General features: G+C 39.3%; 1 protein-coding gene and 1 long non-coding RNA gene across 3 annotated transcripts in view; one reads left to right on the top strand and one right to left on the bottom strand.

Annotated features, from left to right (window-relative positions):
* The window catches only part of NEGR1 (neuronal growth regulator 1), a 434548-nt gene that overhangs the window by 396018 nt on the left and 12156 nt on the right, over positions 1-26374 (top strand). The window lies entirely within an intron of this gene.
* The window catches only part of LOC117048239, a 98267-nt gene continuing 83998 nt past the window's right edge, over positions 12106-26374 (bottom strand). Inside the window, exons 4-6 of the long non-coding RNA XR_004426819.1 lie at positions 25890-25966; positions 12963-13129; positions 12106-12256 (exon numbers count right to left, since the gene is read on the bottom strand). This is a non-coding gene — a long non-coding RNA (uncharacterized LOC117048239). The remainder of the gene's footprint in view (positions 12257-12962; positions 13130-25889; positions 25967-26374) is intronic.

Here is a 26374-nt window from a genome sequence, read left to right on the forward strand (position 1 = left end):
TGGCTACACATGGAGAGGCTGGGGAATATACATGCCGACCCCTAAGTGCCACCAGGGAGACAATTAGTAACATGTCACAGAAAGTGAAGTCTCGTTCTCGGAGTGTTTGTTCTTAAAAGTTGGATGGGAGGCCGAGATATGTATACATCTAGAAACTCACCAAGGAAATTGTAACATCTCGGCTTTCTTTTTTTCCTAAAGAAACATACTGCCATTTATTTGGAAGGAAAAAATCCATCAGCTGAAATGGAAAGGTGGTTTTACTGCAGGAAGAAACATAGCAGCTCAGCTGTGCAATGTCACAAATACTAAGGTGTGTCAGGTGAGCCCCTTCCTGGGTAAAGCAGGTCAAGGCTATTGTTACACCTGCTTTAGTCACCTTCAGATTGGATTGCTGTAAGTAATCTAGGTTCTGAGGAATGGGCCATAGCTCAATGGCAGAGCATGACAAAAGGGAAGAAAAGGCAAATCTCATTTGCAAATGTGTAGGTTTCCTTGCTCCCTCAACTGGAAGGCTAGTTTAAAAGACAATACCAGTGTTTTGGGAGGGTAAGGGGAGCAGGGTTTAGCATGGCACTTTGGAATTAAGCAGCAAGGGTTGGTGAGTGATTTGTTGTTGGTATCTGTTCTTGGAAGTAATTCTGTGCCTAAGAGAGGGCAGAAACCTCTTGGAATATTGATGCACTGAACTACCTCTGTTGAAGGCTTCAAGTTCTAAATATGTGTAAATAAAACCATGTATCACAAAGACACTGTAGTCTCTGCTGTGCCTAATTGTCCAAAAGAAAAAACAAATCCTGGGTCAAAATGCACCTGATACCCCTGGAATTTCACAACGCTTGGAGATAGGGGTGGTGTATAACAATATGTGTGAATATTCTGTTTTAAAAACTGCTCAGTTTGTGATTAAATTAATGCAGGTGAAAGACTGGCAGTGTGGTCCTAACTGAGGTCTGAGAGATATATACCGGTAGGTTGTCTTCAGGTGGCGGATACAGTAACTAAGCAAATGACTATATAAGTGATTAATAACATGAAGACAGGATCCTACACCTAGAAATAACACAGTAGCAAGGCATCACACCAAGTGACTCCAGAAGCAGCCTACTTGCAGATATGTTGGAATTCCTGGCTGGTGCACACTGTTGTATATCTGAAACCCATGGTTCCATAAAAGGGTTTTGTTGTGATCAACATAGCCTGGTTTAGTTGGAAGTCAAAGCTGCTTTGATATTCTCTTTAGTTTTTATTGTACTTTTGTTTGCTTTTTAAGGATCTGCTGAATTTTACAACTGAATCTCAGTTTCTGTCTTTATGACCTGTTGAACAACATACAAAAATATATTGGGCAATGTATGCGGTGTCTTTTGAGAAGTTTTTGAGAAATCTAAGAAATAACGTTGGGTGTGTTTCTAGCTGCAAAAACTCATGATATAGAAGCTACATGGGATGGTGTTGGATCACTGATTTCCTTAAGAACAGGGGAGTCTGTTGCCCTCCATCATCCCTGTACAATGGCCACACTGGCTAGAACTGATAGGATGTGGCATCCAACAACATATGGCGAACCACAGGGATCAAAATGTTTAGTTTCCAAATAGTGTTTTTCATTACCATACTCTTGTATCTGAACTTGAAAGCAGCAGTTTTTCTTTTTAATTGTATCAAATCTGTATAAAAACTAATGGTCAAGCAAATATAAAAGGGTAAAGGTACCCCTGACCATTAGGTCCAGTCGCGGACGACTCGGGTTGTGGCACTCATCTTGCTCTATAGGCTGAGGGAGCTGGCGTTTGTCCGCAGACAGCTTCCAGGTCATGGGGCCAGCATGACTAAGCCGCTTCTGGCGAACCAGAGCAGCGCACAGAAATGCCATTTACCTTCCCACTGGAGCGGTACCTATTTATCTACTTGCACTTTGACATGCTTTCGAACAGCTAGGAGGGCAGGAGCTGGGACCGAGCAACAGGAGCTCACCCCGTCGCGGGGATTCGAACCGCTGACCTTCTGATCAGTAAGCCCTATGCTCAGTGTGTTAGACCACAGCGCCACCTGCATCCTGTGGTGTTCAGGCAACACTGCTTGCAATCAAACATTACTGCCCTCCTAAAGAAACAAATCAGGGAACCAGAGCAATCACAAGAAAAAAGGAAGGAAGGAAGGAAGGAAGGAAGGAAGGAAGGAAGCCGGAGAACATTTTTTTCTGCACTGAAATAAAACATCCACTAATGAGAAATGACCCGGCTAAACTAATTATTAGGATGCAATTAAAGAACAAATTATACTCTTAAACTTTACACAGTGGTACAACTCATATACAGTGGAATAGCCCATTTTACAAATCCCCAAGTTTGCGTCTCTGCGACAACCAAATTATCTTAATGGGTGTTGAAATGACAGAGTGGATGAATGTCTTTCCCTTGAGTCATTTTCTGATAAAGACACATTGCTTAGCTGCAAGATGACAAACTATATGTTCAAAGTGACAAATCATTTAATTAAAATTTACAAGCGGTTAAATACTGTTTGACCCAAATGGAGGCAGTTATCATGAATCAATTTCAAAGGAGGGACAAGGGTGCTCAGGGAAATCGATCACTAACAGCTAAGGTACCTGGATGTATTCTGCATATCTCTACAGCCTTAAAAAAAAAATAGCCCCTCTCAGCAGGCTATGGTGCACATCTTGCAGGAAAAAAGATTTCAATCAAGTTGAAAAATCGTAATACTTTTTACTTGGGCGGTATTTGAGCTCACTCTAGGTCTCATGAATACTTAATGTCACAGAGTCTTCAATAAAAAGACTCTTGTATCTTAAGAGCAAATACTTCAAAATTTGATTAGTTATAGGGAGGTTTTTTAAAGTGCATATACAGGCCAGTGGAAATTGCAATCATCTTTCATGAAAAGGCTGGGTAGTTTTATTGTTGAAGAATAAAGGTGGCCATTGGTTTTACTAACTATTATAGTGAATACAAAATTGTCCAACTGGCATGCTTTATTCTTGAGTCCATCAAGCACATAATGTGTGGAACTTTTTCTCATTCATATGCACACTACTGGCACACATTCCACTGAGGCTTATGAATGTGTGATTCTCAAAGCTTGTAGTAAAATGACACTTTGGAAACATCCCTACAATCTAACCTGCAAATTATATTTAGGACTGCATTATCAGGTCACATTTGGAACGGGGGCAAGGTTCCCTAAATGCTTGGTATCTTCCTTTTCACTTCCTTCTTTTTATGTTAGTATGGAAAATAAGTTGGTGAAGTGCCATAGCCCAGTGAAAGAACACATGCCTGGCTTGCAGAAAGTGTGAGTTTCAAGCCCTGACATCTTTACCTGTCTGTCAGGGTAGACATTACTGAGCAAGACAGACCAATGTCCTGACTCTGTAAAAGGCAACTCTCAGTGTTACTATGTTGTGCAATGATACATGAAGTGTTATGTGCAAGTTTAAACACAATGTGCCCTAGAAATACTCTCAAAAAGAAAAATAGGGCAGTGTGCTTTTTATATGCAGAATTAAGCACAATATGTGTTGGAGATATTTGAGAGGATTTTACACTTTTCATATGAAATAATCCTTGTGTTGTTGAAACTTTTAAGTTAGCTACTTTTAAAAAATAGTGTAAACATTCTTCCTGGTGCGTCAGAGGCAGATGATTTGTCTTGGTCATCGTATCGCTGCATTGGCTTTTAAACTTCTCTTGAATATCTTTAGCCTTGGTCTGAAGCAATGTCAATCCAGCCCATCTGTTGCACTACATGTATTGCTTTGTTTGGGGAGACCAAATATAGTGAACTATGGAGAAGAGACAAGACTCACTTTTACTATATCAGAGATGTAAAGAAAGCACACATTTTCCTGTTTTATTGGAGGGAATATTTTAACATACAGTACATTTATACAAATGTGTGAAGGTTATTGTGTAGTTTTTGAAGGTTATTGTGTAGTTTGTATCAAATAGTAATGGCTCACTGCACCCGGGAACATTCTCTACAGCAAAGCACTTGAAACAACTAAAGTGGCAAGTGACATGTGAAAATGCACCCAATTGGAATTCCCTTGGGATTACTTGGGGGGTTGGGTTTTGCTCATGTTTTAGATATCAATGACTTCCATTTCTAAAACCAAAAGAAATATGTAATCTCCAACATGTCAGATTGACTATGATCCTGAGTCATTTGGACTGATTTGCCCTGTAAATAGGTTTTTGGAGTGGTTTCTGTCTTTTCTTCTTGAGGCACATTTTGGATCTGGATCTGCAGAGTCTGGTGGAGCTGATGAATGACTTATCCTCTCTTTTGGCAGGCAGTTGGTTGAGATGGCTTCTTTCAGTGTTTTGATTCAATTTTTCTAAGGAATTATCAATTTTATATCAATGGAACCATTTTTTTTAGTTTACTTGAAATGTATGTCAGACCAAAAGAAGAAGGGAGTGTATGCCTCACACCCCACCACTCTCATAATGTTTGGCATAGGTATTGCTACATGGATTAAGCCCAAATCACCCAAATCAAAAGAAGGAAAGTTCACAAAAATTGACCTTTTATCAATGTAGGCATCTATGGTATCACCTTTACATCTCTTTTTAAGTTGTCATCATTGTAGAAAGCATATACTTGCTTGCTTCTTTGTCATGGGAACAAGATTCTCAGAATGGTTAGGTGGTCCGGACAGAGCCATGGCTTTTGCCCACAAATGCTGGAAACAGATGAGGTTGCTTCCTTGTTATAGATCCTTAGGCTCCATAGAAAAGTAAAGTTCCTTACTATTAAATTAGTCTGTGGTGTAAATAGGCTCTAACAGTGCTGTTTTCTAAAAAAAAGAGGTGCTGGAACTCACCATGAATCCCTCCCTTGTTCTCTTATAATGGCAATGGTGCCCACCTGAGAGGTGCTGGAACTGAGTTCCAGTGAGTTCTGGCTGGGGAAAAAACACAACCCCTGGGCTCTAAGACCATAAAATTCACCAGTTCCTCAGTAGAGTGCTCCATATCCTCCAATTTTTAATGGATGTAAATAGCTACACTCCTGTGATTATGTCAGCTGGAGTCTGATTGCCCAGGGACCACAGCCTACAGTTCACACCCCTCTCCAAGAGCCTGAACCCCAAGAGCAACGTTGCTGGCTGGCATGGTTCTGCCAAGAAAAAGCGCATGATGGCCACACTGAGGGCAAATGGGGTTTGAAGCTTCTTCTGTACACCTGCATAAGCAGCACATCCTTCAGCCAACAGTGGCCCCTGGGGATGGCCAGAGCTGGACTTAATGAAGTCCCAAGCCCCACCCACCTGGCTGTGCTAGATTGGCCAGGATTTGAATAAGCTGATTGTGGAAAAGCCCACCAGTCTCCAGTGGCCAGCCTGGGAATTCACCACAGCCAACTAGCCCCAACATTGCTCTCAAGGGAGAGGAGCCCAGCGTGACAGGTCACAGCACCTGCCCACCCTGTGACCGGGTAAGCTGCCATTTCATCTTCCTCTATTGCCTTTAAGCACAAAGTTATATAGGGAAGCAGGTTGCACTGTGGTCTAACCCACTGAACCTTGGGCTTGCCAATCAAAAGGTCAGTGGTTCGAATCCCTGCAACAGGGTGAGCTCCCGTTGCTCATTCCCAGCTCCTGCCAACCTAGAAGTTTGAAAGCACACCAAAAAGTGCAAGTAGATTAATAGGTACCGCTCTGGCGGGAAGGTAAACAGTGTTTCTGTGCGCTGTTCTGTTTTCCGTGTTCCATTGCACCAGAAGCGGCTTATTCATGCTGTCCACATGACCCAGAAAAACTGTCTGCAGAGCAGGCAAACGCCAGCTCCCTCGGCCTGTAAAGCGAAATGAGCGCCACAACCCCCGAGTCATTTATGACTGGACTGTCAGGGGTCCCTTTACCTTTACCAAGTAAAAGGTTTGCATGAGTGCTCTGCTTCCTACTGCCCCAGTGGTAGTTTTAGTATCTGCCCCCACCAGGGAAATGTGTGTGTTGAGTTGTGTTGTGTTCAAAAAGGATTTCCATAGGGCAATAATGTAGCCAGAATTGTGAGCAAATTGCTGTAACTCCTGGGATTTTCAGGACAGTCAGAGAGTATGGCTTTAGGTTGTATGCAGAGCCAACCCATAAGGAATATTTAAAAGCATTTTTTTGAACTCAAGAGTGGAAAAATTAGAAACTGAGAGAAACTGAAATTGACAGATGTCATCATCCCTAACACAGAGCAAGCCTAAGGAATAATAATTAAAAAAAAAGATTTTAACTTCAAATCCTTTGCTGAGCTCAGAAGAGTGATGGTTGCAAAGACCCAGAGATACAAAGCTCAGTGTAAGTTACTATCATTTATAAAGTGCAAGATGACTATACCTGAATGTGGCAAACCATGGAAATGATCTCGATACAGGAGAACTAACCAGAGTTCCCATTGAATACATAGCTTTTCACAAGCTGTTTCATTTTAAGAGGATGTTTACAATGTCACATTTTATTTTGAGGAAAAATTATTTCAGAAGCCAATCTTTTAGAAACGTGGAAAGAAATGTTTTACAAAAGGTCAAATGCACAAATATTTTGCATGCAAGCTACTAATAAATTCACACACACCCCTTAACAATTAGGAGCTTGGCTAATGCCTTTAAAGCTATTTACAATATTCTAAATGCAACTCCTGAGCCCTAATTACCTATAGTAAGTCATAAATAACTGACAGGGATGCAAATGCAACAAAATTCTATCAAATTAGAGTAATTAGTATCCCGGTTAAAATATCCTCGCACATTAAAATGCTCTTACTTTTCTCCAACACGACATTAACAAATGAAGGTATTATTGTTGAAGAAGCAGAGTGCCAGAAGTATATGCATAAACATCTGATAGTATGTGCAGTGCATATTAGAGTTGAAATATGTTTGTCCCCGCTTTAATTTATCACCTTGTAGCTATTGTTATAACCTGACACTTTTGTGCTAGGCATATTTATCAAAATATAACTGAGGCAGGTTGCTCAAATTTATTCTGCTGCTTATGAAAATGTGTGAGACTTGAGTATTGATCATGGATGCCTCTGCCCTCCCTTTCGGGCTGCTGAAATCACTGGGAGTGGCTGTACAGCTTCCATTCAACTCTGTTTGAGCCCTATGGAGATGAATTAACACTGCACAGTGGCATCGTAGGAGCAGCCTAAATGAAGACTAAGAACTGAGTTGTAGGATAAGATGAGGCCATTGGTTTTATTTTCAAGGTGCTCGCTGTCAAAGTAAACCCATGTTCACATAAACATTTGAAGACATCTAGCATATAAACAATCATATTTCCTGCCCTTCATAGAGTGGCCACTTACTCACTGCTGGAAAAGAGGAAATGCATCAGCAACAGAAGACGATAAAATGTGCATAAGCATATACACCCATGTGTATAGATGCAACTTTAGAAATAAGTACTATAATTAAAACTCGGATGCAATACATCTCACTGTAATGGGGAAGACTATGAGTTTGCTGGTATCTGCTGTTTATTAAAAATTCATTCTGATTTGTTTGTGGGGAGCTATTCCAAACTTTACATCAATTTCCATAATGCAAAAATTCCAATCTTCTTTGGATACAGGTTGTGGGTAGGAGTGCCAGATCTATTTTAATTCTGCAGCCTGAATTTGCCAGTATGCAATTGAGCAAAAGTGGCTCTTTTTATTCTTGTAGGTAAACCCTTCCTATAGATACATACTTTTGGTCATATTCTTCCTATAGATATACATTGGAATACTCAAACAATTTTTCTCTTTCTCCTTCTCCAGCATGTCTTGATTGGGATGCTAAAAGTGTAGGATGGAGTTTGTCCAGAACTGTTTAGTGCATTAAATCAATACATTGTGGCTTCCTAGAATGAATGGGTTAGCAGGAGGTTGATGAGCAATAGTTACCTCCTTAAATCAAAGGGGAGTTAGTTTAAAAAAGGAAGAAGTGTACCACTTTAAAGTTTAGAAAATGTTTCAGGTGACCACTCAGAACTGCATCTTTTATTGTATGCTTTAAACTTTATGCAGAGATTTTTTTGAAAATAAGAGCCACAAGGCAAAAACATATTTAAATGAAGTACAATTGTCAATGGGAGCTTCCAGCAGTTTGCATTCTGCTTTAGTTTGGGTGGTAAGGATAAGGTTGGTTGGTTTACACACAAGTAATGAGATTTGTGACAGGCAGAATGTCAACAAGTGAAGCTTCCCCCATAATTGTATTTCCATGCTAGGAAAGGCTTGCCCTGTTTAATTTGTGCCAGCCACACTGCTGTTAAAGGTACAAGGAATCATTCACTAAACTCTTGTACCTCTAGTTCTCAATGCAAACTGCTCCTGTTGGAAGAAAGAAAATCTCTTCAGCAGGGAAGATGCAGGAAATTCCTCATGTTCCTTCCTTCTGATTGCTTCACAACAGTTAATAAGGGGCTATGCCACCTTAGGAACAGCAGTGCCTCCATATCTGTCTAATAAGCCTTAGAATGTAGCCTCCACAATTTGCTTTCTAATTTTCTTTATCAGTTTACGATTGACTTAGTGGCTCACTTTAACAATAAAAGCTAAAGGTCCAGTCCTCTTGGGGGGGGGAGGGGAGGGGGAATGAATGTGAATATTAACTAGAAATTATTCAAAGTTAGTCAACAGAATGAACTTAAAACATATTTTGTTCATCCAACAATTATTGGAACTACTTTCTGGTATAGGTCAAGCTACTTGTAGAGTTGGCGGTGTCTGAAGGTTTCAAAACTGTGAACTTGTTCCTTCGTTACGGTTCCCTTGTCATATAATTAACCATTCATATTCAGACTTGGACACATTCAGGAAGTTTATTATGTTTAGTTTGAGGAAATAGTTTATGAATTATGGAAATTGATCCACTCTGATGGGAAAAGTCTCACACCATTAACTAATATGAAGCAGCATGAGGTTGAGCTGCCATATGCCTTTCTCAACAGCTTATCTTCTGTTGGGAACACTGCAGTATTTTTGATATGTGACAGTACAACAATCTGTTGGTGGAAAACGGGCATCTTACCATCCATGAGGAAATCTATTTGTATCTCTCTCCAGCAATTTCCCTCACAGCTAGGATGAATAAGCTTATAAAATGTTAAGAAGGAAGCTTAGCATAGGAATGCCAGATGAATCCAATGAAAACGGACTATCAAGTAAGTTTCCTTCTGTTTGCCCCATTCAACCCCATTGCAGCACAAGACTCTTGCTATGAAAGCTTTGACATTAGCTCTCTTCAACAAATGTTACTTTTTCACATGCACACACTGTTTTGAAATATGCATTATTTACATATCTGTTGTTATATGCAGATGCCTCTTTGCTTTTCTTGTTTTTGATGCTTTAGAGAGGGATAAATTTATGCTGTACTGTGAAATCATGGTTGTGAGAGTGGCTGCAATCATAACCATACTTACCTGGGAGCAAACCCCATTGAATTCAATAGGAATTCTGAATAGATGGCTTTCTGATGGGCCATCAGCCATTCCATAAACTTTGTATTTAAGGTATCGCAAGGCTCTCTGTTGGTTTTACTGCAAAAGACTAACAGAACTACCCCTCTGGAAATTCATTAACTTTGAAAAGTGACTTGCAGGGAAGGTAAATAATTTGTAAATATCCATTGATGGCTGAGCTATGTATGTCTATTGTGTGCTAAGTAAAAAATAGGTAAAACACCCACACCCACACCACAAATATATCTGCACCTTCATACGATGAAATGGAACACAAACTTGTACGAAATAGACCAACTGCAGCTGAATGGAAAATAACAAATGAAAGTGCAAATTTGGAATGGAATGAGGCATGGTGATACATCCCTAGCTTAGCAAAGACTCCCCTGAACCTCAAAATCTGACATACTAAAAACTGCCCATTGCCATGGATATGAAATCACCAATAGTGAAATAAATAGGTCTGGTGGGAAGGTTTCTGCAGCAATATTTGATTCTCAAGCCACCAACAGGAGAAAAATATTTTGAAGTGCAATGTTAATCCCCAAGGCCAAAGCTGCTGTGAAGGAGCAATTTAGTAGATTGGTGGTTTGGTGGAAATCTGTGGTACAGCTCCCCCCGCCCACTCACATCTCAACAACTGTTCCTATCATTCCAAACCTAGACCAAAGTCATAAAGCATAACATTACAGTTCATTTGAATCCCATACAACAGGACTAGCAAGTATGCTGCCCTCCAGATGCTTCTGGACTCCCAATTCCATTAATTATTGACCATGTAAGGAGTTACAGTCCAACAATTTCTGATGGGCATCACATTGGCTATTCCCGCCATGCAGTCATAAATAAAGTAGGTAGTGCTGATTTTCTGCACAATATGGTGGCAATTTTGAATGTTCCCTTCCATCTCCAAACCATGTGGGAACATCTTCAAGACTAATTGCTCCTCTACCAATAGGTTCCAACACTAGCTAGGACCTATCATCCAAGGACCCTCAGAAATATCACCCGTTAAGTCCTGACTCTGCTGCAGAAATAGGTGTATTATATCTTTTAGGTAAGTTAGAACAAAGAGAACCAAATCCTCTCCCCTTGGCCAGCCAGCTTCGACAAGACACACAGTACAATTGATCAGTGTTTAGTTTTATTCAAAAAATATGTTAGATGTCCAAACATCATATTGCATTTGTTGGTCTCTTATTTGCCTTTGATTTCATAGACCACGGGAAAGGGGCACTTACTTCCTAAAATAAACTAGCTGATGTTTCTTACACAGCAAATAACAAGCAAAACAACACAACAAAAAATATTGGCCAGGGGGTGGGGACTTTCACTAATGTCAGACCAACAGCTACCCAAACTGGTTTTTTTTTAGACCTGCAGAGTAAAGAAGGCTGAGCACAATGTTGTAATGGCTTGGTTATTCAATTTCCCCTGTAATCTTGGGGCAATTCTGGCCATAAGACCCACGATATGGGTTTTGCTGAAGATGCCAAAATGAACTTTGAATATATGAAGAATTCTAAGCCCTCATTTTTGTATATTAAAATTAAATCCAACCATAAAAGGGATGCTTATTTGCAGGAATTAACCTTTCTTTCCTATTATACATGTGTTTATTCAGATTAGTTTTCAAACTATGCCCAGAGAATATCTGAGTTTATTAATTCTTTAACAGGCCAATAAATGACCTGTATATGTGTATCAGGCATTGTTTACCATATCCTATACTGCCCTTTGTACAACTTACCAAAACTCACCTAAAAAATAGATTCCTTTATTTCAGAATTTTCTAGAGGGCCAATCAGAATACTTCAAAATTAGGTGGTTGCTGGATGATGTAGATGAGTTTTCTACCTATAGGCTAGCTTTATATGCACTGAGCAGTGAGAAAATCACCGGCCACTTTTTTGACCCATGGGGACTGCCAAGGGGATTTTTAATTTCAATGATTTTCAATGATTTGAGGAATGATTTGTCCAAATATCTGTGGGTGATCTTCAATGCTAGTCCTACTAAGCGTTGACTCACTGAAATTAATAAACAGGACTGGTTGAGGTTCATTTATTTCAATGAGCCTATACTGAGAAGGACTCTGAACAACCCTATATATTTAACTTAGTTTGGTTTACATTGTAATGGCCATTGGCTACAAACAACAAACACCTGACTGATACCATCCCAGGATTGCAGGCTGGACTTCACACAGAGACACAGGACTAGTAGAAAAATAGAGTAAAGAAACTGTATTGAGGTGTCAGTGTGTGTATACAATACATAAATGTACACCTGCAAGAAAACATTGCAGTGTGTCCTCACCTGTTTCCCTCCCACCCTCAGATACCCAACATTTCACGCTCCTGATGTTCATGTTTAAGCCCCAGTGTTGAGCTTTTTTGGGGGGTCTGTGTATCTCCTTAAGGCTTTTATGAGTTTTGGTACTTCTGCAAACCTCAGGGTTTCCCTGAACATTCAGATATCTACCTATTAGAGGGTGTGTGTGTGTGATGGATGAGTCACACAATAAATTATATACCATTACTATATCATCAGAAGTATTAATTAAGCATTCCTGAATTCTAAACATCTTACCTCAGTCTGCCTTGGAGGCACATAATTCTCATCTCATCTATGTTAGAAGCAGAACATAGTATGTACAGATGGTGACTCTGGGATCCACAAATGGACCTATATCTTGTGAAGCAAAATGTCAGTTTTCTCCAGCACTCTGTTCTCTTAAGCTGATGCCCAGGGTGTCTAGAGTTCAGTTTCCAGGTCCCACATCTGCAAAAAGCAAAAACTCCTGCACATAGCATTCCAGGTTCAGTGGAACAATTCAGGGGAGAAAATGGGGGAAAAGGTTAGTTAACACTTCTAATGATAACATATCTAATGTTTCAAGTATGAAGATGCCACCCTGCCACATTTAGCGGGGACTAGATTTGCCCTTCCCACATGCCTATAGAATGAAGATTAAGTGTGGGGCAAATACTGCCTTTTCTCAGCCAGTTAGCAGTTTCTGCTATCTGGCTAGATTTATACCATGCATACTTATAAGCTGCTGTTTCTCTTCCTGTTTCAGATCTGTTATTAATAAAGCTAGAACAAACCCCATATGGTTGTCACATATCATTCCGGGTGTGTGGATATGACAACTAAGCAACAAATAACAGTCTAAATAATATTTTTTCAGGGGTAGGTTCTCTGATCTCATTCTAAGATATTATCTATCTTTAATCTTGCAAACTGAAGAAAATCAGTCTCTTTCCTCCTTGGTTGTAAATCACCATTAGTATTTAAAGCATAGCAAAGGCCATAAAAATAATTGCTTGTTTTCCTTTAGGTAGTATGAAGTGGGGAAATGATTATGTTGACCTAGTGTCTTCCTCAAGTGTGTGTTGCATGTTTTAGATTTAGTTAGATTAACTATGGTCAACTCTCCACATTTTGATAAAAACGGGCTATAATGAGCAACGGTATTGGGAATTACCTGTCGTAAAGTGTGCAATTTCCCCATTTTTCTGTCATCATCACTGGAATTTTTATTTGAGTCTTCTAAGCAATTCGCCTCTGAAATATTTCCAAGAATTTTAAAAATGCCAACATTGTCTTGAAGCAGTCAAGCTTGCAGATTTCTCTGTCTCTGAAAAAGGGTCTCTAAAAAATAGAAGTCAATGCATTCCATATTTACATACAAAGGAAAATATGTGACACTGACCCAAGCCATGCCAGGAGACAATGGAAAACAGAATTTCTGTCCCGTCTTTCTTTCTCCCTCATGAGCTACCTTTCCTAACATGGATCATATACCTGCATAATTTACTGTCAACTTAATATGTATCATGCTGTACAAGAACTCACGGGAGGTCAACTGTGGGAGTATATAGTGATCTGTTTTTTCAACCCCATTCTTCCCTTTAGGTCTTCATCCTTGGTGGACTTTGACTCTCACTATGCAGTCCCATTCTTACCAATATACCACTCACAATAAATTGGCTAAATCTCGTTTATTTTTCCATTGTTGTTTTCAAGTACTGAAGGCTTGATTTAAAGTTGAAACCACTGTGTTCGAGTAAATAGAGTTGCTGGTTGTTGGTTTTTTGTAGTTCTAGAAAAAGTAGTATCTTATAACAGGGATTTACAGTTAAATGTGCTTTGACAGGGTAAAGTACTCTGGGTTTGAAAGTAGTGTGAGGGCAATCGGCTACAAATGATGGTGCATATATTGAAATGAAAAGTTACTGTGTGGTGTCTGGTGGGAAAATGGCATTTTAAAATGTTCTTTTATAAAACGCCCCCACAAAATAAAAATATATTAATGTATTCCCCTTTTGTACATGATTCATTTATAACCCTTCCCCCCATACATTTCATTTTTTAAATGTGAAATTACCATAATGTACAGTGTGTATGTGTATGTATGTATGTATGTATGCATGTGTGTGTGTATATATATATGTGTGTGTGTGTGTGTGTGTGTGTGTGTGTGTGTGTGTTATGTAAGATATAGAAAATCTAAATTACAACAGCAGAAGAGCTTTAAATATGGACAATGTTTCCAGGTCTGTCTTCCTAGCCACTATTCAGGCAGTGTGGAGCTGAGATCAGCAATCTGGTTTGTTTGTGTATGTAAAGAAAGGAAGGAAATTGACTGATGGATTGATGGACTGATTGATGCTGGGCAGTTAGTTCCACTGCAGTCGGCAAGAAACTGGTCTGAGATTTGCAGATGCCTGCAATTAACCAAAAGGGGCTCCAAGAGAATACTGTTTGTTTTGGGAAAAACTGGTTTTACATGCAAGCATTATCTGACACTTGTGCTTATGTATATTGTTTTGACAGACTGTTTGTACAACAGCCATTCTGCTAGTAGGATCCCTATTATTGGCATTGTGCAGCAGCCAAATCCTGGGAGTGTCTTGTGCTTGAGAAATACATGGTACACGGCTAGCCAAACCCATGCCCTCCAGATGTTTTGGACTACAACTCCCATCCCCCCAGCAATTGGCCATGCTACCTGGGGCTGATGGGAGTTGTAGTTCCATACATCTGGAGGACATGGTTTTGGCTTGCCCTACTATAGTGCATCCATGCGATGGGGTGAGCTCCTGTTGCTCTGTCCTAGCTGCTGCCAACTTAGTAGTTCAAAATGACACCAGTGCAAGTAGATAAATAGGTACCACTGTGGCAGGAAGGTAAACGGCATTTCCGTGCGCTCTGGCTTCTGTCATGGTGTTCCGTCGTGCCAGAAGCGGTTTATTCATTTTGGCTACATGACCCAGAAAGCTGTCTGTGGACAAACGCTGGCTCCCTCGGCCTGAAAGCGAGATGAGTGCCACACCCCATAGTCACCTTTGACTGGACTTAACCATCCAGGGGTCCTTTACCTATATCAATAGTGCAACTGCAGTTATACTTGGAGCCAAGGGAGCTTGTGTTACCACATGTTCTACCAGATGTGCAACAATGTCAGCTCTTCAACTTCTTACACTAACATTACATTGGCTCTCGCCCCATGTTTCCAGTGACCTTTCATCCAAAAATAAGTGAAGCCCTATAGCATTGTCCCTGGAGCTTTTTATTATTCAAAAAGAGAAGAGTGCTTATTGAGATTTGTTATTTAAATAATAACAATTGCCTGTGAACTGCAAATTACAATCCCTTTCTGATGTACTTTGACTGACAGGGAACATAGTTTGAATCCCTTTATTTTGTGAATGAAATGCAGCCACTGGATCACTAGAGACTGTTGAGTTGATCATGATTTTAATCAACTGAGTTTTCTTGAATGGATAATACCTTGAGAGAAAAATTCAAACTACATTTTGGTTTGACTTCAGATGTCGAATTCAACATTTTTTATGACCGTGTCACTAAAATTTTATTGAGAGAACAACTTTTCCCACTGAAGATTTATGTTACTATGCAGCGTATGTTATCTCAGCTTTCAGTCGACAAGCCAAGTCAATTTAGTTTAATAATCTGGAGGCTCTTAACTTGTCAAAAGCTAAACATACAGCAGTAACCAAGCCTTCTGTCTAATTATAGCAGATGAAATTTGACATATGAACCCTTTTTAAAACAAAAAATTAGTTTTTCTGACAAGGCACACCACCTGCTCTTGCCTCAATCAGCTTTCCTAAAACACAATTGGTACGGCATTTAATAGATAAGAATTCCATATTTAGTTACTTTTCAAAATAACTGGTGAATATATGAATGTGAATGTTAATAGAAACTGCAAGTACTATGCCTTCCTAAATATATATATTTACAATACATGCATTGAGTTGTGACCAAACAGAGCCACTGCATAAATCTACAGCTGTGTGGTACTGATACAAACTGAGCCACAACAAATTGTTTGGATAAGTTGGATTGATGGGGAAGTGCTACTGTCATAAATTTAAGGTTTAGCTCTGTTTTATCTAGGCACGTACTTAGTTGTGCAGTTTTATTTTTACTAATATTAGTGCATTGTACTGTAAATATTTTTAAAATCTGCAGTAAACCTGCCCGCAAACATGCACCTAGTGTAACAAATATTCACCTTTTTCCACTCCAGAGACTCCAGGTGCCAGGAAAATACCTACCCAAGAGGATACCAATATATGTGACTTTCCAACAATATTGTCAAGGGTAGAAAATTTATCTCAAGGATACTGGTTAAAGGGCAGAAAATAAAACAAAAACTGAAATTGCAAGGACTTTGTAATTTCATGCCTTCTTTGATTGCCTCAACCTTTTCAAGTTCCCCTGAATCCGTACATTCATTTCATATTTCTTCCATTCCATATTTTAAAACTGAACTTGGAAGGAACTTTTTTTTAATTACCGACATTCTAGGACAGTAATTTTAGGCCATAGTGAGTTTGGATGTTGAAAGTAAATAAAAATTGCTTTGTGGGCAAGGAAAGATAAAATCTGACAAAACGCTTATCATGTGAAATTTACTGCGTAGTCTGTACAATCTGAGCAAAGTGCAGCTGTAGAAAATTTAAAATGAGGGTTTGATGTATGTACCTTACCTGCAGAACTTTATGGGATAATACATTCTCATTATACCATGATAGAATTTGACTATTCATTGTTTTCATTTTTATGCCATGTACAGAGAAGCAAGTAGCCATAAATCTGAGAGCCGAATTTGTCTCATGGCTCAAGATTGCTCTCAAAGCAATTGATCAGGCCAGTGTTACTATACCTGTGCTATATTTATATACACTGTAGAAAATTCATAATTTCAAATACAGTCAGCTTAACGTGCTTTCACTTAATCAAGATGAAAGGATGGATGTCTGTGCTCAAGCAGAATGAATTTTGGGGGGGAGGGGAGCAGTTGGTGTAATATTCTCCCATCTCACAAATCTTTAGTTCAACTCAGTGATGAAAGGTTGCTGTCCAAAATGCGTGCTTCTGACAGGTCTGTGAGGAGTGACGGAGTGATGCCACTCCCCGGCATATCTGCAGCCCTGCCATTCTCACTGCCCATGGCGGAAAGTGGGGTGGGGAGAGAAGGATGATCGGGCTCTCTGGTCTCTATGCTGGGTATGTGCCAGCTGCTCTGATGGCTGTGAGACTAGCTCAGGGTCCAGTAGGTCCCAGGCTGTCTCAACCCTGCTCTATCCTTAGAACATCCCACTTTAGGGCTTTGCACTTGACTTAACTGGATGGGATACTTCCAGCATGCCTCCATCCCAAATGCATATTCAGCAGCCATTAGGTGTCTGGCTCAGTTAGCATAGCAAAACAACAACAACAACAACAACAACAACGACTCAAACCAATCCCACCCACCCCCAGCCTGACATTTCACTCTTTCATTCTGCATCAGATTATACCAATATTCAAAATTACAACCTTTGGGGTATCTGTATGTGCCTGATAGCACACTACAATTTTTAAAAATTAAGCCACAATTAATCCAACATCTTTAAAGTGTGTGATATGCCTCAATGTAGCCATATTAGTGTGATTTATTTGGATTATTTTTTTAGATGGGCTGATTTGTAAATGATCTGTTACTGGGTGGAAGTGAATCACAAGGTTTTTAGATGTTAATTGTGTTTCAAGCACAGAATGACTTCTTACAGCGGCAGGAATCAGTGTTTATACATTGAGTTCCCAAGAATCTCAATATGAAAAGTCTGGTTGGCGTTTCAAATATTTAAATGTGTCATAGTCCGAGTTAATTTCTCTGTCAAATCTGACTAGATAGGAGGTTCTCAGACTCTGCACCCCCAGGGCCCACTTGACCAAAATAAATATTACTTTGCCCCATCAATCACAAAATGGTGGTACAGGCGTGAAGTCCGCTTGTCTTCAGCTACAAAGGTGCACTCTTCCATTGTCCCCGAAACAGACAGATGCCAACCAACCAATTTTTTTTGAAGATGCAAAACTTTCAGTGAAAATTATCTAGATGTTTTCTTCAGCAGCTCTGCATGGGTACCTTATCTCATCCATAGCCTAATATGAAGTATTTGGATTTAAAGTAGTTGACCCTCATTGAGTTTGGTGAGTATGATGGCTGAAGTTCAAATACATTAGCTCAAATAGCCTGTAGATTAGGCTAATAAATTTAGCATCACTCTTACTGGTACAGGTGTGCATGCACCTAAATACCTCCATTTCTCATCACAAAGACTCCATTCAAGACTTGTAATTTGAAGAAAGACAGAATATCTTTCATTTGAACTCATGCCTTAACTATTTCTGAACCAGTCCCTGAATACCATTATTTTTGTGTACAGTGCTGAAACCAAAAAATCTAAGGGGAATTTCTGGGTTGCATTTGCTTATATGTGTGTGTGTGTGTGTGTGTGTGTGTGTGTGTATGTGTGAACATCATCTGCCTATATTTTAAACTAAATTTTAAATGTTAAAATGTTCTGGGCACTTCTTTTTTGGGGAGGATATTTCTTCCTCCACTTTCCTTCTTTTCTTCCCCCTTCTCCTTGCTTATGTGGTTGACTTGACACGCCTTCCTTTTCTGAATTACTTTACTTGAACTTGATCAATCAAGTTGTTGGTTTGAGTCATGATAAACGAATAGAAACTTATATAAGAATATCAATTCTAGGTTTCTTCAGTTCAGGTCTTTTGTGCATTCCGTCTTTTGATCTTCTCCCAAGGTCACTGTTTCAATTATCATATTTTGGCCTTGAAACCATAAATTATAGTGTGTGGGGTTTTTCCATTTTGACACACTTTCATCTGGTGTAAACACTCGTAATTCTGTTGTGACACTTTCTGAGTAGATTAGGTCTCCTATCTCGAGCCAACGCTTTCTAATTCAGTTATTTTATACAGATGGTTGTCCAGCTTCTAAAAAGTCATAAATCCTCAACTAAAGTATAGTATTGAGAGATTTTATCTGTAGGGCTCGATTGGGACTTCAGAACTCCATTATCATCCAATCTTTCCTCTTAAGAAACATTTTTGACATGCAGAGTTTGTTGTCCTCTGTCTCTACTTTGAAAAAAATATGTTCTGACCTTCAGTCAGCTATCCTCTGTCTGTTTCAGTCCCTGCATATGGACTTCTTAAGTTTTACCCCTTGACTAAGTCCAAATACAGAAGTCTGTGGTTCTTTTAATATTCATGATTTATAATCAAACTAACCGGGTTATTTTGTGTTTAGACGAACACCTTTGAAAAAGCCATGTGTTGTGTAATTGGTTTGCATTAATAATTGCTATGTATGTATTTTAAAAATTCATATCCTGCCCACCCCTTAAAAAGAACCCTGGGTCTCTTACAATAATAAAATGTAAGGCAACATAAAATGAAATCCACATTAAACAGCATTCATAATAATACAGTAATATATAGGAAGCCAGAAATTCCTGCAAACAGCAAATCAGTCAGTCCTAAGGCCAAAATATAATGTATGGACAAAATAGTGGGGTTTGGGTGGGACACAATTAGCATGTCCATAAAAGTGAAAAATGCTCAGCTAAAGGCCTTTTTACATAACCAGCTTTGATCAAGCTCCTGAAAGCATATAGTGTCAAGGATAGACAGATCCTCAACAAAAAGGAGATTCCACCGGGTGAACATCACTGCAGAAAATGCCCTGCATTTTGTCAGCACCCATTCCACCTCAGATAGCCAAGGAATCTGAAGCAAGACCTCACATGCTGAACAGAGCATACGGAGGGAAACCAGAAGGAGGTGCTTCTCAGTAAACTCAAGATACCGCGCCATTTAGGGCTATAATTATTTTTCTCAATAGATAGTAATAGGGTAGTTTGTTCTCCCTTATTCATCACCAAAAATGATGTTTAAAAGTTATCTTTCCAGTTTAAATATTTTTATGTAATGCAGCTTTACAAATAGGAGTAGGAACAGATACTTGATAAGGATGCACATATACTTTGTGAAAAACATTTCATTTTCAAGGCTTGGCTCTAACCATGCTGCTTATGTCATCAAATTTGATGTCAATCATAAAGGAGAGATTGTAGCATGAATGAGATTTAAATGTGCATAAATAAATCTTTCTTGGGGGACCTATGACTCTTACAATAACAAACACAAGCAAACTCGGTTGAGGTTTCTTTCGGCATTATTAAGCTCATATTGACTCTTTCCAAGGAATGGTATTTGGCAGGGTCCTCAGAAATCTGGATCTCTAAATCTAGTTTCATTTAAAGTACCGGTATATTGTCTATTATTTCCTGTCCGTGGAACAGAGTGCTTAAACCAGGCAGGCAAAATGTGCTGATTTCCTTGTAAAAGTGATATGCAACACCGTGAGTCCACAGTGGTTGGGCAAAACCATTCAGAAGAAATTAGATCCCTAGACCATAATAACCTCCTGGCCGGGAAGTTATGAAAACTAATACTGTTAGATTCTTCCTTTAATAAAGCAAAGGTACTCTCCCCCAAGGGCTAAAAATGGCATGCTTGCCTATATGTGATCTATCTTTACCAATAGCAGAATTCACTAATTGAAGATAAAACAATTTGCACTCTGAATGATAACAAGTTAGTACTTTATCAAAATCCTTCTCTTCTTCATTATTTATTTTAAGGATTGGTCTTATTTCACTGCATAGCAATTATACCTTCTCCAAACTTGAGGCCTGTCTTGCGGGGGAGGGGGGAGATCCTTCTGTATTAATATAACACACGTTAACACCAACATTTCCCTCTCTCTTTCAGCTATTGCAACAAAGATGTCATTAGCAGACTCAGCAGCCTACATCTAAGCTAAATTTTACTTCATCTTTACATATATCTGCTAAATAATGTAAGGTAGCAATGTTGAACACAGCACATAATGACTGCACTTTATCACTTGCAACTGAATTGCAATTCCAAAGCTGCATAGTCTATCCAGCAAATATTAGGTGCTGCTTTTATCAGGAAAATAGGCGCAAGTGCTTATTATATATTATTTGTCTTTCATTATCATCTGGAAAATACCAACTAGGGTAGAGTCCCACTGTGCCTAAGCCTATATTGTAACAGCAAGCCCCTTTCCACAAAGATATATAATTGTTTGTATATGCCTTATGATGCCATGCAGGCAGCTATTCCTTTGCAGGAAGAATGGTTAAGTGATCCATGGTGGAGAGTTTTATTTAATGCCGAGATATTTATTGTGCCTCTTTTTCTTTTTCTTAAGCCAACAATTAGGATTTTAGGTTGATTAATAGATCCGCACAGTAGGCTAGCTCCTAGGCTAACTCCTATCCTCCATATACAGACAAGCAACAGACACTCTTAGAGCATTCCAGGCAGGCAAAAACACTCAAGAAGGGTGCAAAGTAAAGCCATCTGCTTCTGCCACTGTTTCCTGCCGCCACTGCAAGGCCTTGCAGGCTGCCACTACTGCCGCCACCACAACAAGGCCTTGCAGGTTGCCACTGCTTCTGCCGCTGCCACCCACTGCTGTGGCAATGCTTCGCAGATTGCTGATTATTGTGTCCCTGCTGCCAGGCTGCTTCTGCCCTTCCTCTGCTGTTGTTGATTCTGCTGCCGCCAGGCTGCTGCTACTTAGTAGATTTGCTGGAGGTCTGGCAGTCCCAGATTATTTGTATTCACTATGACTCATCCCCATACTTTGGATTGTGCTAAATACCACCATTTGGTAGACAAGCCCTAACAAGTCTCATTTGGATGCATTTTGGCTTGCCTGCTGCTGAAAGTGACCATGAGGTGATAATTATGTATTCATTTATCAGTTTTAGACTCCTAAGTAGTAGCAGTTGCCAGGACATTGTCCTGTTCACCTTTGTGTTGCTCCTTCCTTATTTCAGATACTGTGATATATCAATATATCGCAATGTTTAGCTGGTGATACATCACAATATTGAAAACCAGGTGTCACCCAGCCCTAGTCGATGATGGGTGTGTGGTTTGAAGAGAGCTCCAGTGATGAGTCAGAGAGTCATGGAGGGATGCATTTGGCCTCCAGGCCCAAGGTTCCCCATTCCAGTACCTGTATTAGAAGGGACGATTAAGCTAACATCAAACTTGATGTTTGATGTTTTCAAATGTTTCAGGGGATTCATCTTTGGGCTGCAGTAGGAAGCCTAGGAGAGGAGGGGAATATCCAAATGTTTTTAAATGATTTAATGTGGAGTTTAGAAAGGCAGCATAGCTAAGTGTCTTGTCTCTTAGTGCGGTAGTACTGCTGTTGATGCCACTTGTTTGACAGGGAGATTTGATAAAGGGGTATTAATTTATATACTGTATACAGATAGAGAAAAGTAAGGAACAGCTGGAGAGGTCACACAGGTCAAGACAAGAAGTCTGTGCCTAGTGGACTTCCCAGATGGCAGCACATTCCAATAGATCACTCACCACACATCATGCCTCAGAGATTTGGCAAGCTACAAAATGAACTAGCATCTGGTCTCTTAGGTTTCTTTCTCTTTCTTTTCCTAATAGCCAGGCTTCCTTAAGGTTGATTTAGACCCAAGGCAGTCACACTCCCACAACCGACACCAAGACGTTCTCATAATAAATTCTCATTCCAGGCATCATTTTAAGTTAAGCAGAATTAGGTCTCTGATATATTTACTAGTTATTTAACAAATAGTCACTTGACCTTCACATCTAATTTGAATACTTCTTCAGAATAACATATCCGTATGTTTTTCAATTTGACAATGATTATAAAGGGATGGGAAGTAGCACAGCTCTTTGAAATTGAAGAGATCTAACCCAAATGTCTCTCAACATAGTGCTTTACTGCCAACAGCCTAATTAACAGATATAGATGTTGCAGAAAATGAACATTCAAGAGCTAAAATATGTTTAGGCCTTAGATGATGGCTGCCAGTAAGCTGTGGAACTGGTAGGTCACCTGTGGCCAAGGAGGTCATGTAGGCCGGGCCAATAAGGCCACATGAGTCGGATCAAGGAAGTCACGTGGATGGGACCAAGTGCTGGTTTTCTTCCCATCCTCCTCCCTTGCAAAAGTGTGAATACTAAAGTACTAAGTGCATAACTCAACTGAAAAGTGTCTAACCTTGTTCTAGAATGGGCCCCTGGCATCACAATAGCATACATTACTCAGAAGTAAGCCCCATTAAATTTCATAGGAATGGCTCCCAAATAGTACTGGAGCATGAATTGGTTAGTCTTAAGTGACACACAGAGCTGTTAACCAGCTCTCCCCCAAACTATCAGCCCTATCGAAAAAAGATTATTCCCCTACACCCTGACTTATTCATTTCTAGGCCTCTTCCCAAAATGTGGAAGGATATTAAATGTACGAGAGTGTAGGAATCCCTGGGTGTCCTTGGGCTATTCACTGTCAGTCTATGTCTCAGTGTTGTGAGGATAATATTTGGAACAGGAGACTTATGAATACTATGAAACAAAATAAATAATTAAAAAATTCCTTCCAGTAGCACCTTAGAGACCAACTAAATTTGTTCTTGGCATGAGCTTTCGTGTGCACTATGACTATGGCAGACCAACACGGCTACCTACCTGTAACTTGTTTTAATTGGTTCAACACAGAATAGCTGGTCATGGGAAGGTAGCAACAGGAACAAGCCACTTCTGTTGGGTCTGGTGGTTATCTTAGGCTGCAGTTCCAACCATGTCTACTCTGAAACAAGTCATATTAAAGTCAATGAAGCATACTCCTGGGTAAGTGGGGTGGATTTATTAACTGTGTTCCTATCACCTCCCAAAACAGGAGTTCACTGGGTTTCTCCCAAAGCAAAACAAAACAGTTAAAACTGCACACTGAAATCAATATGCAACTGATATGCAATTTAAAACATTATTAGAAGTATACCGGTAATTCAGGTTAACAGTTTCCCAAGAATATATACTTTAATATATTAGTTAATATGCACTAACTAAAAGCTGGCTCGGTGCAATAGATAGATAGATAGATAGATAGATAGATAGATAGGTAGACAGACAGACAGACAGACAGACAGGCAGGCAGACAGACAGACAGACAGACAGAAGGGGGGTTATTGGGTTAGATATAGCTATATTCTCAGGACCCAACTTATTTTTGTGGTTATAGGTTGTTTTAAACTGATATTAAGATTGTGTTTTAATGTTGTAACCCACCTTAGGGTGAAGGGTGCATAATTAACAGCAACAGTAAGCAATCACACTGGTGAAAAAGATGTTGGCGTTGCGCTTCAGCTAGCCCACAAGTTTGGTGGCTCTAAGATTAAATCCACATGCAGACTCACTAAAAGGGGTGGGCTATTCAGTTTATTTTTAGTCATATCCATACGTATGCACCTAGAAGTCCATTTTGTCCCATTTTTGCATTAACAGGTATACATTGACATAAGCATTTAAATGCACACTTCTTTGTTTTTTGTTAAAAAATGCCTTCTAAAATATGTATTTTTAAGCAACAGCTCTGTGTAATTGGTGCTAAAACAGCATTGCTGGGTTTTTATTTTGTAGATTTGTATCCTTCAGTTCTTGGAATAAGCCAATCTTGTGACTGCTTGGCAATACCAGGACAGGGAAGCTATGGCCATAGGGCTAATGCAATAAATAAATTGATTGATTGACAGGGAAGCTCCACTGATTCTATGGTGTCAACAGGTTGTGGGTGTCAGGCACTGAAGTTTGTCTTTTAGCAGCTGCTGTATCCAATCTACCAGAAGAAATATGAATATTTCATTTACTTACTTTGAATTACCTTTCTAATATTACATTAAAAAAATAAAACAGATGCATTGTAGATCTGATGTGTTTGCATTTGTACAATCTGGTTATGATTTATTAAGCTTGAAGTTCATATGAAGGAAAGCAGATTTGCATAATTTTCTGCTTGCTTAAGAAGTCACAACAGTCCAGATTATGCAGTAAATTGAGGAAACTGTTTTAATATGATAAGATGAAATACCACCTACAGTATGCTTGATCTTCCTAGCTTGATTTTTGATCTAAATGAAAGGTTGGTTTGTCATACTGATTTCTAATTTAACTTTGCTTTGTAATCAAAGGAAGGAAAGTGTAAGAGAGAACTCTATTTGCTTCAGCAACATTGAAAATTCAGGTGATTAGTGTGGCCTAAAAAGTGTTTAAAGCTGAGGGTATTGCTCATGCAAATGAAAGTTCCTGAATTGGGGCCTTTATTTTATATTCTGTAAATTTATTGTATTAGGTGAAGATTCCCAAGAAGGAGTTAAAGTGATGTTTTGTTCATGTCATACTCTGTGCATAATAAGAAGCAAATAACTCAACACAAATTGGAAATTGTCAAGAGCGTGACAGCTGTGCTTCTGACTTCTCTTACAAGGAAATGAGGGAAATTTTTAGGTCTGCTATTCAAAACACAATTAAATTGCCAACTCAGGGGACTGCAGCACCACAAAGCAAACAAAATGGGATGAACTTGTGCGTATTTATTCCATTAATTTTATTGCATCTCTTGTGTTTCATACTCTGCTAAGCTCAGAAAAGACCTTTAATTAGCAAATATTCAGGTATATTTATTTGTTATGATGATTAATGCAATATTACAAATTGACATGACGCTCTGTTGGGTTACCTGTTATTTCTCTGATACCTTTAAAGAGAACCCTGGGAGAGGAAGCTCTCTATGCTCACTCACAATATTTTCCTAGGAACAGATTGATCAGACTATTTCTGGTCCATGTCCCTTTTGCACCTATTCATCCGTAAAGCCATACTCTCCTATTTTTGCATTCATCTGCTTAAAAAAAAAAAAAAACCTGCACAAAAAGTGCATTTAAATTTCTATGGGTTGTCTCCAACAAAGTTGTTTGCTGGTCCAAGGACTTCTATCATGGTCTCCCTCACCTCTCCATGTAAACCCCCACCCAAATCTACTCCAGAATTCACCAAACTCAGAACTGTAAAGCACCATTTTCAATATTGCAGAAGTACCTGGATAACACAATGCATTACAAGTATTGCCAAAGAAGCATTACTCTGTCAAACTTACTTATTTAGGTCGCTATTGAAAGATGAAAGTCCTTGATTGTCTGGAGATGAGAGAGCATTTGTATCTGATACTGGCACCTGAAATTTAGAGAGCATGAATATTAAGATCACAGATCCTGTGGGTGGACCAGGAACAATCTAGTTCCAAGAATAGAACATAAGAAGCATCTTGCTTGATTAGACCAAAGGCATATTTAGTAGAATTGTGTGGTGGCCCCAATATTCACCTTGTATCTATATGTGTTTCTTTTAATTCCATTCTATTTCCGAGTTGCTCTGTGTTTCCTCTACTTAAATCTGTAATTCAGGTTTTGTGCCACTCTGTATAAAATGAATCTATCTGTTCCTCATTCACTATAATGGAGAATCTAAAAATGGCTGTATCTCCCCCCGCTTTTTTGGCCAAAGTAGGTGAAATTTACAAGCACATACATAATAGCATAATCCAGAGTGGATTATGTCTGCTAAATTGCAGACATTCTACAG

The sequence above is a fragment of the Lacerta agilis genome, chromosome 6 (genome assembly GCF_009819535.1).
Source record: "Lacerta agilis isolate rLacAgi1 chromosome 6, rLacAgi1.pri, whole genome shotgun sequence".
Lineage (NCBI taxonomy): Eukaryota > Metazoa > Chordata > Lepidosauria > Squamata > Lacertidae > Lacerta > Lacerta agilis.